This window comes from Tachyglossus aculeatus (assembly GCF_015852505.1).
Source record: "Tachyglossus aculeatus isolate mTacAcu1 chromosome 12 unlocalized genomic scaffold, mTacAcu1.pri SUPER_6_unloc_1, whole genome shotgun sequence".
NCBI lineage: Eukaryota > Metazoa > Chordata > Mammalia > Monotremata > Tachyglossidae > Tachyglossus > Tachyglossus aculeatus.
Genome location: NW_024044828.1, coordinates 112,994 through 126,934, shown reverse-complemented (window position 1 = coordinate 126,934; position 13,941 = coordinate 112,994).

Below are 13,941 nucleotides of genomic sequence, written 5' to 3'. Positions count from 1 at the left end.
TTGCATTCCACCTTGCGCTCCCCCACTTCCTTACCTTAGCGGAAGAGATGAAAGATCGGGACGTATGCCCTATCCCTCCCAATGAGATAACTGTCCCGTCCGCCGGGGCTCCCCTATCACCCATTTCCCCCTCCCTTCCGAAGCTGGAGGCCCCATTACAAACCGTAGTGGTCCCCGGACACCCGGTGCAAGGCCAGGAAGGGGCGGGAGAGGCTGCTGTCGCCCTGGTTCAAATACCCTTCAAACCTAGGGATGTGGTGTTGGGGCAGGAACAAATCAAGGCTATGGGGGGCTTGAGGAAGGACCCGGTAAGAGTGACGCAAAAGATCCAAACCATTATAGGAACTTTTAACCCAACATTGTTCGACCTGGGCGAACTCCTCCAGGCCTTCCTAACCCCAGGCGATAAGGATTTGCTTTACACCGAAGTGGACAAATCAATAAGGGGGAACCAGGGCAACAAGGACTTCGTGGCCTGGTCCGAGGCAAGACCCAAACTGGGGCTATAACAATGAAATCGATATGACACAATTTAGGGGAGCCAGTGACACCCTCCTCCAGGAGTTCCGAAGAGCAGGACAAAGGCAGTTCAATTGGGACGAGTTTATGAACGTTAAACAGAGGTGGGACGAGCACCTCGATGTGTACTACACGTGCTTGATTCAGACGGCAGAAAGATTCGCCCAAATAAAACCCCTTAGAATGAGTGCGATGCCAAGGCCATTACCACCGCCTATGTAAATCAGTCTTCAAAGGAAGTGAAGTATTACTTCGACAATGTTAGGATGACCTGGTGGACCCAACCCATTACTGCCCTGAGGGATGTTGCCAGTGCACTCTGGGAAAATAAGCAGAGAAAGAAACGCCCGAAGAACGAAAGAGGGACCCCTTGTTGCTCGCTCGAACCAGAGACGCAAGCAAAATCCAGTGTTTCTGGTGTCGACACACGAGATTCCAGTGCATATTGTGCTGCAAAGAGATGCCCCAAGTGCTCCGTGAAGGGTCTCGGGAGACAAAGGACCAATGATGGGGTACAGAGGACCTCGAAGACAATTCTGTCCTGGCCATCAAGGCCCTCAGTCTCATAGTGCGATACAAGCCCGGAACAGAGCCCTCTGTGTCTATCACCATTAAGAACGATTCGTTTGATTGTTTAATTGACACAGGGGCCACAAAATCGGTTTTGACATCCTTACCTTAAGGGGCTGAGGTGGCTGGGATGGAAGGCATGGTTGGAGTATCGGGCGAGGTTAAGGTCGTCAAACGGACTAAGCCTTTGTTGATCTCACTCGGGCCTGTTACCCTCCTAGGCCGTGACCTGATGTGCAGGGTCTGAGCCATCTTGAGCTGTGTCTCTGGAGGACAGTAGCGGTTAGAAATCCCCGAGGTCCTTAGACTATACTCAGCTCTAGATTCAGACTTACCAAACCTGCCAGACGCACTTCGAGGAGTACCCAGGGGTGTTGTAAAGACTCGAGAAAATCGAATTCGGTCTCCTCCACTCAGTCGCTCCAGTTACCATCAGTGTGAAGCCTCAGATGAAATCCGCCATCAGTGAAACAATACCTGACGCCTAAGGAGGCCAGAGAAGGGCTCCAGCCCCTCATTGATTCCTACTTAAACCAAGGTATTCTGGTTCCTTGCATTTCACCCTGCAACATGCCTGCTCTCCTGATACTGAAGCCTCGACCTGATAAGGGAAACCAGTATATAGACTTGTCCAAGATTTGAGAGCAGTTAATGCCTACGTGCTACCTCGATATGCTGTTGTACCGAATCCAGCCACTATCATCATTTCTATCCCACCCGACGCCACAGCATATGCTCTAATCAATCTATGCGCTGCCTCCTGCAGCATCCCTGTGGACCCGGCTTCCCAGTACTTCTTTGCTTTTACCTGGGGGGGAAGACATCTGACCTGGACCCATTTGCCACAAGGGTACGTCGAATTCTCGAAACTCTTTCCACAGATGTTGAAGCAAGACCTGGAGGGCCTGAGATTACTTGGCTCCTCGACCCTGGTCCACTATTTGGATGACTTGCTTCAAGCCTCGCAGAATAAAGCCGCCTGTATTAATGACACCGTAGCGCTTTTAACCTGGCTGGCGGACCGTGGCCATAAGTTTTCTCTGGAAAAGCTTCAATTCTGCCAACTCACGGTCGAATACCTGGGCCACCTGCTGTCCCCGGGGGAGCGACGGCTGTCACTGAAACAGATAGAGACCCTGCTCCACTTACCCAAACTACACACTTAAACGACATGTCTGGGCCCTGTTGGGCTCCGCAAGATACTGCAGGCCATGGATCCCTGTCTATGGGGATGTAGTGAAGCCTCCCATTGAGGCCACGAAATCTGAGGCTCCAGATCCGGTAGAGTGGACCGAGTCCCTAAATCGGGCCTTCGAGCACCTGAAGGGCCTATTGTCCAGCCCTCCGGCCTTGGGACTATTAGAAACCGTTTACCCTCTTTGTCTATGATCAAAGTGGGGGTGGTCTCAGGAGTCCTAACTCAACGCTTCGGGGATCGAGAGCGACCGGTGGTTTATTACTCTGCCCAACTGGATACCGTGGCAAGGGGCACTGTCTCCTGCTTATGAGCAGTAGCCGCAGGTGTATTGATGGTGGAAAAATGCCGTGAAATGGTCATGGGATATCTCCTTGTCATTCGGACTCCACATGAGGTGGAGAGTCTTCTCCTCCAGGAACGAACATAAGCATTTTCCCACCAGCGTGTTACTCGATACAAAGTCACCTTTCTGGTTGCTGACAACGTGACGCTCAAAGGCTGCTCGGTCTTGAATCCGGCTTCATTGTTACCGGAACCGGAGGGAGATTGATCTGACCCACATGATTGTCATTTGGTCGTGGTGGAAGCTCCCAGGCCACGACCCGACCAGACGGATGTGGCACTGGACGATGCTGAAATAATGGTTTGCACAGTGGGGTCTTCTATTATGGCCGAAGGTAAAAGGTACATGGGGGCGACAGTTACCAATATCACCATTGCCTTCTGGGCCGGGGCCCTTCCCCGGCATGGAGTACTCAGGTAGCGGAATTAGAGGCCCTACACCAGGCCTGCATTCTGGCCAAGGGGAAGAGCACCAACATCTACACTGATTCACAATACGATTTTGGGTTCTTCCACGCCAATGATAGCACTGCCAACGCGACTCAATTTGGTTGCCGCCGCTCTGGATGCCATTCTGAGAAGCAGAATGGTTCAGTGGAAAGAGCCAGGGCTTGGGAGTCAGAGGTCAGCGTTCGAATGCCGGCTCTGCCAATTGTCAGCTGTTTGGGTTTGGCAAGTCACTTCACTTCTCTATGCCTCAGTTACCTCATCTGTAAAATGGGGATTAAGACTGTGAACCCCTGTGGGACAACCTGATCACCTGTGTTACTTCCTCGGAGCTTAGAACAGTGCTTTGCACATAGTAAGCACTTAATTCATGTTTTATTATTATTATTATTATTATTACTACCCTCGGTTGTCGCCTTCATTCACTGCTTGGAGCTTATTCGGGGAGAAGTCCCAGTCTCACGTGGGAACCAGCAAAAGGATTTTGCAGCAAAGGCCGCCCCTCGTCAACTGGTCCCTGCACTAGAGGGAACTCTGCAGATAACTCCTGAACTAGAGGTTCTGCAGGAGACGACCGAGGCCCTGGGCGTCCCAGATGCCTATATCACGCTAGTCACGCTAGAGGAAAGCCAGCGCTAAGAAGTTGCCAGTGGAGCAACCGTGCAAGACGGCATATGGTGAGTTGCAGATGGAAGGTCCTTGCTGTCAAAGGCCTTTCTTCGTACTGTGTGCCGTCAACAACAAGCAACTAGTCAATTAGGGAAAGGGGGACTAGCGGCCGCTATCAGCCGAGTTTGGTTGGCCCCGGATTCAATCAGGCTGCACGGTGGAAATCCTTCACGTGCCCCACCTGCCAGAAGTTTTCCATCCACAAATGCCGGTCAGATATTTATGACAGTGAACACTGACTGTAGACTCTGAAAAACTGCAAATAGACTTCATCACCTTACCATGCACTCACGGTTACCGCCATGCGCTGATCGTGGTGGATAAATTGACTCGGTGGATCGAGGCAATTCACGCTGTTCGTACCACGTCTCAGATAGTCCACACATTCCTGCTACGGGAAATTATCCCCACATTTGGTCTCCCGGCCACACAGCTTGGAATGAGGAACAAATCTTACGGATTCTATCATGCACAAGTTGTACCAAGTCTATGGCCTCAGTTTAGACCAGACTGATGGCAGAAACAAAGTCCATTCAGAGATTGAGGGCTAGTGCCTGGTTGAGGAGCCCTATGTGGCATGATGGCCAAGAAGAGGGAGTGAAGAATGGCCAAGACCAGGGGGGTGAGGAGTGTCACGACCGTGTGGAAGAAGAGTGACAGGCGACGGAGGAGAGTGAGGACCTCGCTGACGACGAGGGAAAAAGATCAACTGGGCGAGAAAAGCCAGGACAAGTTTTAGGAGGAGGGCCAGGAGCCTAAGGAGGAGAAGGCCCAGGACTATTCAGAAGAAGAAGTACAGGATCAGCAGGAAGAGGAGGAGGAGCAGTACATCGAATAGACCTGGATCAGATTGGCGAGGAATGGCCAGAACCAGGAGGAGGAGACGAGCTAGATGGACGAAGAAGGCTAGTAGCAGGTGGGAGCCAAGGCTAGGAGACAAGATGCGGCAAGGAAGAAAGCCAGGCCTAGGTGGAGAAGGAGGGCCAGGGCCATTTGGTGTTGGAGGACCAGGACTAGGCATCGGTGGAGGCCCAAAGTCAGTTGGAGCCGGAGGGTCCGGACGAGGCCTAGGAGGAGGGCCAGAGTGAGGTGTTGAAAGGAGACCGGTACTAGGCAGAACTAGGACCAGGTGGAGGAGGTGGGCCAGGACCAGGCGAAGAAGTTCAAAGACCTGGTGAATGAGGAGGAGGACCAGGACCAGGCTGAAGAGGAGGGTCAGGATCAGGCTGAGAAGGGGGAGTGGCCGGCTCAGGTCTAGGAGGAAGGCCAGTACCCTGTGGAGTAGGAAAGAACAGGATGATTAAGAGCGGGAGGGTCAGAACAAGGCAGATGGGGAATGGCCAGGAGCAGGCGGAAGAGGAGAGCCAGGACCAGGCAGAGGGAGAAGGCACTGGTTTGGAGTAGGAAAGACAGGACCAGGACGAAGAGGAGGTTCAGGACTAGGCCCAGGAGCAGGAGGAGTTAAGTAATCTTCTCAAGGTCACATAGCAGAAAAGTGGCAGAGTCGTCATTAGGTCCCATGTCCTCTGACTTCCAAGCCCTTGTTCTTTCTACTGAGCCATGCAGCTTCCCTAATTATGGTTTTTGTTAAGCATGTATATATAAGCAAAATGGGGATTAAGATTGTAAACCCCCCGTGGGACAACCTGATCACTTGTAACCTCCCAAGGACTTGATACAGTGCTTTACATATAATAAGCGCTTAATAAATATCATCATTGTTATATACAGGCAAATCGGGTCAGAAACATTTCCCGGTCCACGTGGGCCTCCCAGTCTCAACCTCCGTTTTACCAATGAGGGAACTGAGGCACAGAGCAATGAAGTGGTTCCAGACAAGTGGCGGAACCAGGATTAGAAAACCCATGACTTTCTGAGTCGCAAGCCGGGGCTCTCTCCTCTTCTTCATGCAGTGAATTTGAGTCTTCACCCTCGACTCTCTTCTCATGCTGCTTCTGCACCGCACAGGTGAGCTTTGACTGCTAACGACAGATTGCCTGCCACTGCCCAAGCTGGTAATTGAATGGGAATACCTCACTCTCCCTCTGCCGAAACTGGTTGAATACTGTAAATTTTCTAGGTGCGACAGTGAGAGGAGCGGGAGGACTTCTCGGGTTGGGATTAGTGGTTATCTTCAGGCTATAGTTAGGTCAAAGCTTTATTGTTAGGTTAAGGGTTAGGACTGGGGTAGGTTTGAAGTTAGGGTTAGGTTTATTTTTATGGTAAGGATTATTCATTCATTCAATCCTGTTTATTCAGCGCTTGGCAAATAGAAATCGGAAACATAATCGATTAGGGTCAGAGGTAGGTTTGGGGTTAGGGTTAGTGTTAGGGTTAACAATTATGGTTAGGTTACGTGTTAGTGTTCCTTGTAGGCGTAGAGCCTAGAGCTAGACCTCGGGACAGGATTTGTGTTTAGGGGATGGTGAGGTCTATTGTTACGGTTAGGGTTACTTTAGGTTACTCTAGGGCTAGGTTTTGATTTAGGTCATGGGGTAGGGATCTGGTTAGTGTTAGGTCAAGGGAGCACACTTTCTTTCAACTTTATTACTAGATTCCTGGTGGGCAAAGACCGGCATAGATCGCTCCTGTTACTTTACTGTTGTTGTACATGGACCTGAATGGTTGAAATTTCAAGAACCCTTCACGTGGACAGTTCGTACCATGCCGGTTTCAAGTTAAAGTGACCTTGGTAGGGTTGAGTGAAATAGACATTCGATTAACTGTCTTATATAACTTGCCCACTTAGCCGTATAGAAGAAAAGTGACGAATGCAAAACAGTAGACGCCTGTATAATGCAAGTCAATGACCCGTTTTAGCATCTTGAGTGGGATAGTTGAAATTTCATGAAGCTACCATGTGGCATATCGGGCCGGAGGGATTTCAACAGAAATGACTTATATTGAATAAAGAAAACGCTCATTCGCTCAACATTTTCATTCTTATTTAGCAGGCTGCAAGTAAAGCAACTCATGCAGAGGCGGTCAGCACTCCTTACATGCTGAACACTGCACGGAAAACATCACTATAGCTATCTCTGTGAATATATTACTCTTGTATAAGGAACAGAACATTTGACATTTCATGAAAAGTTCCTATAGCATTTCGTCCCATTCGAGGTTTCGACGTCTCTGTCTGTCTTTGTCACCTGTCTTTGACAGAATTGAGAAAACCTCAATCAATCCACTTTCTTATTTAACTTACTGCCTAAAGCAAGTTAGAACTAAAATGGTCTATCCCGAAAACTAGAACCCTTCACATACAGTCCTAAGCAAACTCCTTTTCTGTATTAATATTTCAGATGGAACTGAGAAGTTGAAATTACAAGAAGCGCCCATATCGCATTTCGTGCCTGAAAGGATTTCAGCTCAAGTGTGTTGACTGGATGGAGAATGGGGAAAACGCAGTCACTCGTAGTTAACAAGTTAGAAGAAAAATAAGTTGTGCAGAGGAGAATACTCTTTTTGAGCTGAACACTGAGTTTAGGGATTAGCTGTTGTACATAGTAATTGAACAGTTGAAATTTTAAGATGACTTCAAATAACATTTCGTGCCAAAGGGATTTCCAGGTAAATAGGTGGCTTAGACCGAAGAAAAGAGTATAGACAGATCATGAGCCTCCTGATGGGCAGCATACTGCAATGCAAGGATTAGTGGACATAGTTTCTCTTTTGTCAATATTATGCTGAAGAATAACATTCTTGGCATGGAACCGAAGAGGTGAAATTTCTTAAACCTCTTCTACTTGTGCTAGAGGAATTTCAACGTAAGTGACAGTAACAGAATGGACAGACTGCATAGTCACTCATCGCAGTCACCCTTTCCTAAGAGGTTGGAAGAACAATGGGTTATGCAAAAGACTAGACCTCCTTTCGTGTCTCAGCACGAAGCACTGAAGGGCAGGCAAAGGCATCGTCTATGACAAACTTCCTATCGTAGATGGACCTGAAATTATATTTCAGGAAGAGTTCATAGTTCAGTGTTTCGTCCCACACGGGTTTGAAAGCAAGTGGCTTCGTAAGATTGCGAGGAACAGACATTGAAACGACTTTCTTTCTTAGTTTGTGTATTTAAGCCAGTTACAAGAAAAATGGTACATGTGGCAAATTGCACTCCCGATAGGCTGCATACTGCAGTGTAAGGATTGGCCTTCGGTGCCTCTAAGACATATACTGTCTTTCTTTTTTAAACTGTGAGCCCGCTGTTGGGTAGGGACTGTCTCTGCATGTTGCCAACTTGTACTTCCCAAGCGCTTAGTACAGTGCTCTGCACACAGTAAGCGCTCAATAAATACGATTGATTGATTGATCGATCGATTAACAAGTTGGAAGAAAACTGGTTGGTGCGGTAAATTAGACTCCCGATGGGCTGCATACGTGAATGCAAGGGTTGGCATTGGTTTCTTCGATTCCTCTAAGACGTCTTCTTTCAAACATTACTATTGTAGATGGAACTGAATTTATATTTCTACAAGAGTTCATGTAGTATTTCGTCCCACACCCGTTTAAAAACAAGTTGCTTAGTAGAAGTGCGAAAAACAAACAGCTTCTTTTCTTAAGTTAGAAGAAAAATGGTACGTGCGGTAAATTAGACTCCCGATGGAAGGCACACTGCAGTGCAAGGATTGGCGTTGGGCTTCTTCGATTCCACAAAGACATCTCCTGTTACATTATAACTATTGGAGATAGACCTGAATTCACACCGCAAGAAGGGTTCATAGAGTATTTCGTCCCACACGGGTTTCCAGCAAGTGCCTTTGCAGGAATGAGAGGAACGGACATTCAAAGGACTTTCTTTCTTCGCTTGTCCATTGAAGCACGTTAGAAGAAAAATGGTTGGTGCAGCAAATTAGACTCCCAAAGGGCTGCATCCTGTAGTTCAGAGAAAGGGATTGGTTTCTTCGATTCCTCTAAGACATCTTCTTTTACAATACAACTATTGCAGATGCAGCTGAATTTATATTTCTAAAAAAGTTCATATTTCGTCCACAGGGTATTCAAAGCGAGTTGCTCTACAGGATTGCGAGAAACAAGCATGTTACTTTCTTAACAAGTTTGAAGAAAAATTTTACATGCGATAAGTTAGAATCCCCGTGGGCTGTATACTGGAGTGCAAAGCTAGGCGTTGGTTTCTTCTATTCCTCTAAGCCATCTTCTGTTACCAAACTACAATTGTAGATGGACCTGAATTTATATTTCAAAAAGAATTCATATATATATTATTTCGTTCCACACGGGTTTTTCAACAAGTGGCTTTGTGAAGACCAGACATTCGAAGGGCATCCTTTTTATCTTCTCTATTTAATCACCTTAGAAGAAAAAGTGTGCATAAGGCGAACCTAAACAAGTTAGAAGAAAACGAGTATGTGCAGTAAAATAGACTCCTGATAAGCTGAATACTGCAGTGAAAGGATAGGCATCGGTTTGTTCGTATCCTCTAACACACCTTCTGGTACCATACTACTATTGTAGATGGACCTGAATTAATATTTCTAAAGAAGTCATGCTATATCTTCCCACACGGGTTTTTTTTTAGCAAGTGGCTTTGCAAGATTGTCAAGAAGAGAGTTCAAAAGACTTTCTTTCTTAGCTTCTCTACTTAATCACGATAGAAAAAAAACCTACCTACGGTGAATTAGACTCCCGATATGCTGCCTACTGCAGTGTAAGGATTTTTCGATTCCTCTGAGACATCTTCTGTTTACAGTATTACTATTGTAGATGGATTTGAATATATATTTCAAGACGATTTCATATAGCATTTCGTCTCATACGCGTTTGAAAGCAAGTTGCTTTGCAGAATTGCGAGAACCACTTCTATCTTTCTTAACAAGTTAGAAGGAAATGGTACGTGCGGTCAATTAGACTCGCTACGGGCTACATATGGCAGTGGAAGGATACCCGTTTGTTTCTTCTTTTCCTCTAAGACACTTTCTGTTACGATATTGTAAGTGGACCTGAATATTATTTTTGGGACAGTTCGTTTGGTATTAGTCCCACGCACATTTCCAAGCAAGTTGCAAGAAATAAACAGATTTCCGTCTTAACCTGTTAGAAGAGAAATGATGCGTGCAACGGATTAGACTCCCGATAGAACCTGAAATACTGGAAGGATTGGCGTTGGTTTCTTCGAATCCCTTAAGACATCTTCCGTTACATTATTACTAGTGCAGATGGACATGAAATTATATTTCAAGAAGGGTTCATATACTATATCGACCCACACCTCTTTGAAAGCACGTGGCTTCACAGGATTGCGGGGAATTGGCATTCAGAAGACTTTCTTTCTTAGTTTGCTATTTAAGCACGTTAGAAGAAAAATGGAACGTGCGGTAAAATAGACTCCCGATAGACTGCATACTGCAGTGCAAGGATTGCCGTTGGTTTCTTCGATTTTACTAAGACATCGTCTGTTTACAATATTACCATTGTAGAGGGACCTGAATTATCCTGAAGTTTCAAGAAGAGTTCAAATAGTGTTTCGTCCTACACGAGTTTCAAACCAAGTTGCAAAGTAGGATTGCGCGAAACAAAGCGATTTCTTTCTTAACATGTTAGAAGAAAAGTGGTACGTGTGGCAAATTAGACTCCGATGAGAGGCATACTGCAGTGTAAGAATTAGCGTTGGTTTCTTCGATTCCTCTAAGACATCTTCTGTTACATTATTACTATTGTAGATCGACCTGAATTTATATTTCAAGGAGAGGTCATATAGTATTTCTTCCAAAGCGGGTTTCTCAGTCAGTGTCTTTGCAGGGTTGCGAGGAACAGATATTCAAACGACTCTCTTCCTTAGCTTTGCTATTTAAGCACATTAGAATTAAAACGGTAAAAATGGCAAATTTGACTCCAGACATACTGCATACAGAAGCGCAAGGCTAGGCGTCGCTTTCTTCGATTCTTCTGACACGTTCTGTTACAATACTTCTATTGTAGCTGAACTTGCTCAAAAAGAATTCATACCCTATTTCGTCCCATAAGGGTTTTTCAGCAAGTGGCTTTACAAGATTGCGAAGAACAGACATTCCAAAGCCTTTCTTTCTTAGCTCTTTAATTTAATCACTATAGAAGAATAAAGCTACTTACGGTGAATTAGACTCCCGATATGCTGCCTACTGCAGTGCAAGGATTCTTCAATTCCTGTAAGACATCTTCTGTTAACAATATTACTATTGTAGATGGACTTGAATATATATTTTAAGGAGATTTCATATAGCAATTCGTCACACACTCGTTTAAAAACAAGTTTCTTTGTAGGATTGCGAGAAACAAGCCTCTTCCTTTCTAAACAAGTGAGAAGAAAAATGATACATGCGGTAAATTAGACGCCTGATAAGCTGCATACTGCAGTGCAAGGAAAGGGGTTGGTTTCTTCGGCTCTTCTAAGACAGCTTCCTTTACAATATTACTATTGTAGCTGGACCTGAATTAATATTCAGCTGGATAATATTGTAGCTGGACCTGAAGAGTTCACATAATATTTTGTCACACACGGGTTTTAAAGCAAGTAGCATTACAGGATTGCGAGGAACAGACACTCAGACTACCTTCTTTCTTAGTTTGTCTATTTAAGCACGTCAGAAGAAAAATGGTTGGTGCGGTAAATTAGACTTCCAAGAGGCTGAATACTGTGGTGGAAAGAAAGGGGTTGGTTTCTTCGATTCATCTAATGTATCTTCTGTTTGCAATATTAGCATTGTACATGGACCTGAATTTATATTTCAAGAAGAGTTCATATAGAATTTCGTCCCACACAAGTTTCAAAGCCAGCTGCTTCATAGGATTCTGAGGAACAAATAGCGTACTTTCTTAAGAAGTTAGATGAAAAATGGTACGTGCGTTAAATTAGACTCCCAATGGGAAGCATACTGCAGCTGCAAGGATTGACGTTGGTTTCTACGATTCTTCTAAGACATCTCCTGTTACAATCAATCAATCAATCAAATTTATTTAGCGCCTACTGTGTGCAGATGGGCCTGAATGTATATTTCAAGGAGTTCATATAGTATTTCGTTCCTCACCGGTTGAAACCCGAGTGGTTTAGCAGGACCGGGAGAAATAGACAAACAGTTTTATTTCTTAAGAGGTTACAAGGAAAATTGTACGTGCGTTAAATTAGACTCCCTATAGGCTGCCTACTACAGTGGAAGGATAAGCGTTGTTTCTATTCTTCTATGTCACCTTCTGTTACCATATGACTATTGTAGATGGACCTGAATTTATAGTTCTGATACATAGCATGTCGTCCCACACCCGTTTCCAAACAAGTTGCTTTGTAGAATTGGGAGAAGCAAACAGTTTTCGTTCTTAACCAGGTAGAGTAAAAATGGATCGTGCGGCGCATTAGGCTCCCGGTAGAGCCTGAATACTGCAAGGATCGGCGTTGGTTTCCTCGATTCCCTTAAGATATCTTCTGTTAAATTATTACAACTGCCGATTGACGTGAAATGAAGAATTTAGAGGATAAATGGCATGTGCAGTAAATTTAGATTCCCGATGGGAGGCATACTACTGCGAAAGATTGGCGTTCGTTTCTCCGATTAATCTTCTGTTGCATTATTACTATTGTAGATAGACCTGAATTTTTATTTCAAGAAGAGAATAAAGATATTCGTTCCACACGGGTTCCTCAGAAAATGCTTTTGCAGGATAGCGAGCAACAGACATTCAAAAGACTTTCTTCTTAGCTTTAGATATTTGAGCACGTTAGAAGAATAACGGTACATACGGCGAATTCGACACCGGATGTGCTGCATACAACAGTGCAAGGATTGGCGATGGTTTCTTCGATTTTCTAAGAAAGCTTCGGTTTGCAATATTACTATTGTAGACGGACCTGAATTTGTATTTCATCAAGGATTCATTTAGCATTTCATCCCATACGGGTTCCAAAGTAAGTTGCCTCATAGGAAAGCGAGAGAAAGACAACTTACTTTCTTAACAAGTTAGAAGAAACATGTGTGAGAAATGTGTGAAAAACTAGACTCCCTATTGGCTGCATACTGCAGGGCAAGGATAGGCGTTGGTTTCTTCGATTACTCCAAAACATCTTCGGTTACAGTACGTCTATTGTAGCAGGACTTGAATTTATAGCTCAGAAAGAAATCATATACTATTTCGTCCCACACAGGTTTTTCAGCAAGTGGCTTTGCATGATTACGAAGAAAAGATATTCAAAATACTAGCTTACTTAGATTCTCCATTTAGTTACGTTAGACTAAAAGGGGTACATACGGCCAATTCGATTTCCGCTATGCTGCCTACTGAAGTGCAAACATTCTTCGAGTCCTTTAAGGCATCTTCAGTTTACAATATTACAATTGTAGATGGACCTGAATTTCTATTTCAACAAGAGTTCATAGAGGATTTCGTCCCAACTCGTTTGAAAGCAAGTTATTTTAGGGAGAAACAAACAGTTTTTTTTCTGAACAAATTAGAATAATCAATCAATCAATCAATCAATCGTACTTAGTGAGCGCTTACTGTGTGCAGAGCATTATACTCAGCGCTTGGGAAGGACAAGTTGGCAACATATAGAAACAGTCCTTACACAACAGTGGGCTCACATCTAGAAAAAACTGGTATTTGCTGTTAATTAGACTCCTGTTAAACTGCATAATGCAGTGGAAGGATAGGCGTTGGTTTATTCGATTACTCTAACACAGCTTCTGTTACCGTACCACAATTGTAGATGGACCTGAAGTAATATTTCAAAACAGTTCATGTACTATTTCTTCCCACACGAGTTTTTCAGCAAGTGGCTTTGCAAGATTACGAAGGACAGACATTCAAAAGATAGCGTCTCTTTTAGAATCACGATAGAAGAATAAAGGAACATACGGCGAATCAGACTCCCGCTATGCTGCATCGTGCAGTGCAAGGGTTCTTCGATTCCTCTAAGACATGCTGTTTAAAATATTACTAGTGTAGATGAGCCTGAATTCATATTTTTGGAAGAGTTCATATAGGATTTCATCCCGCAACCGTTTGAAAGCAAGTTGTTTTATAGGACAACGAAAACCAAACATCCTTCTTTTTAAACAAGTCAGAAGAAAAATGGTACATGTGGTAAATTAGACTCCTGATCAGCTGCATATTGCAGTGCAAGGAAAGGCGTTGGTTTCTTCGATTCTTCTAAGACATCTTCCCTTACAATATCAGCATTGCAGATGGACCTAAATTTATATTAAAAGAAG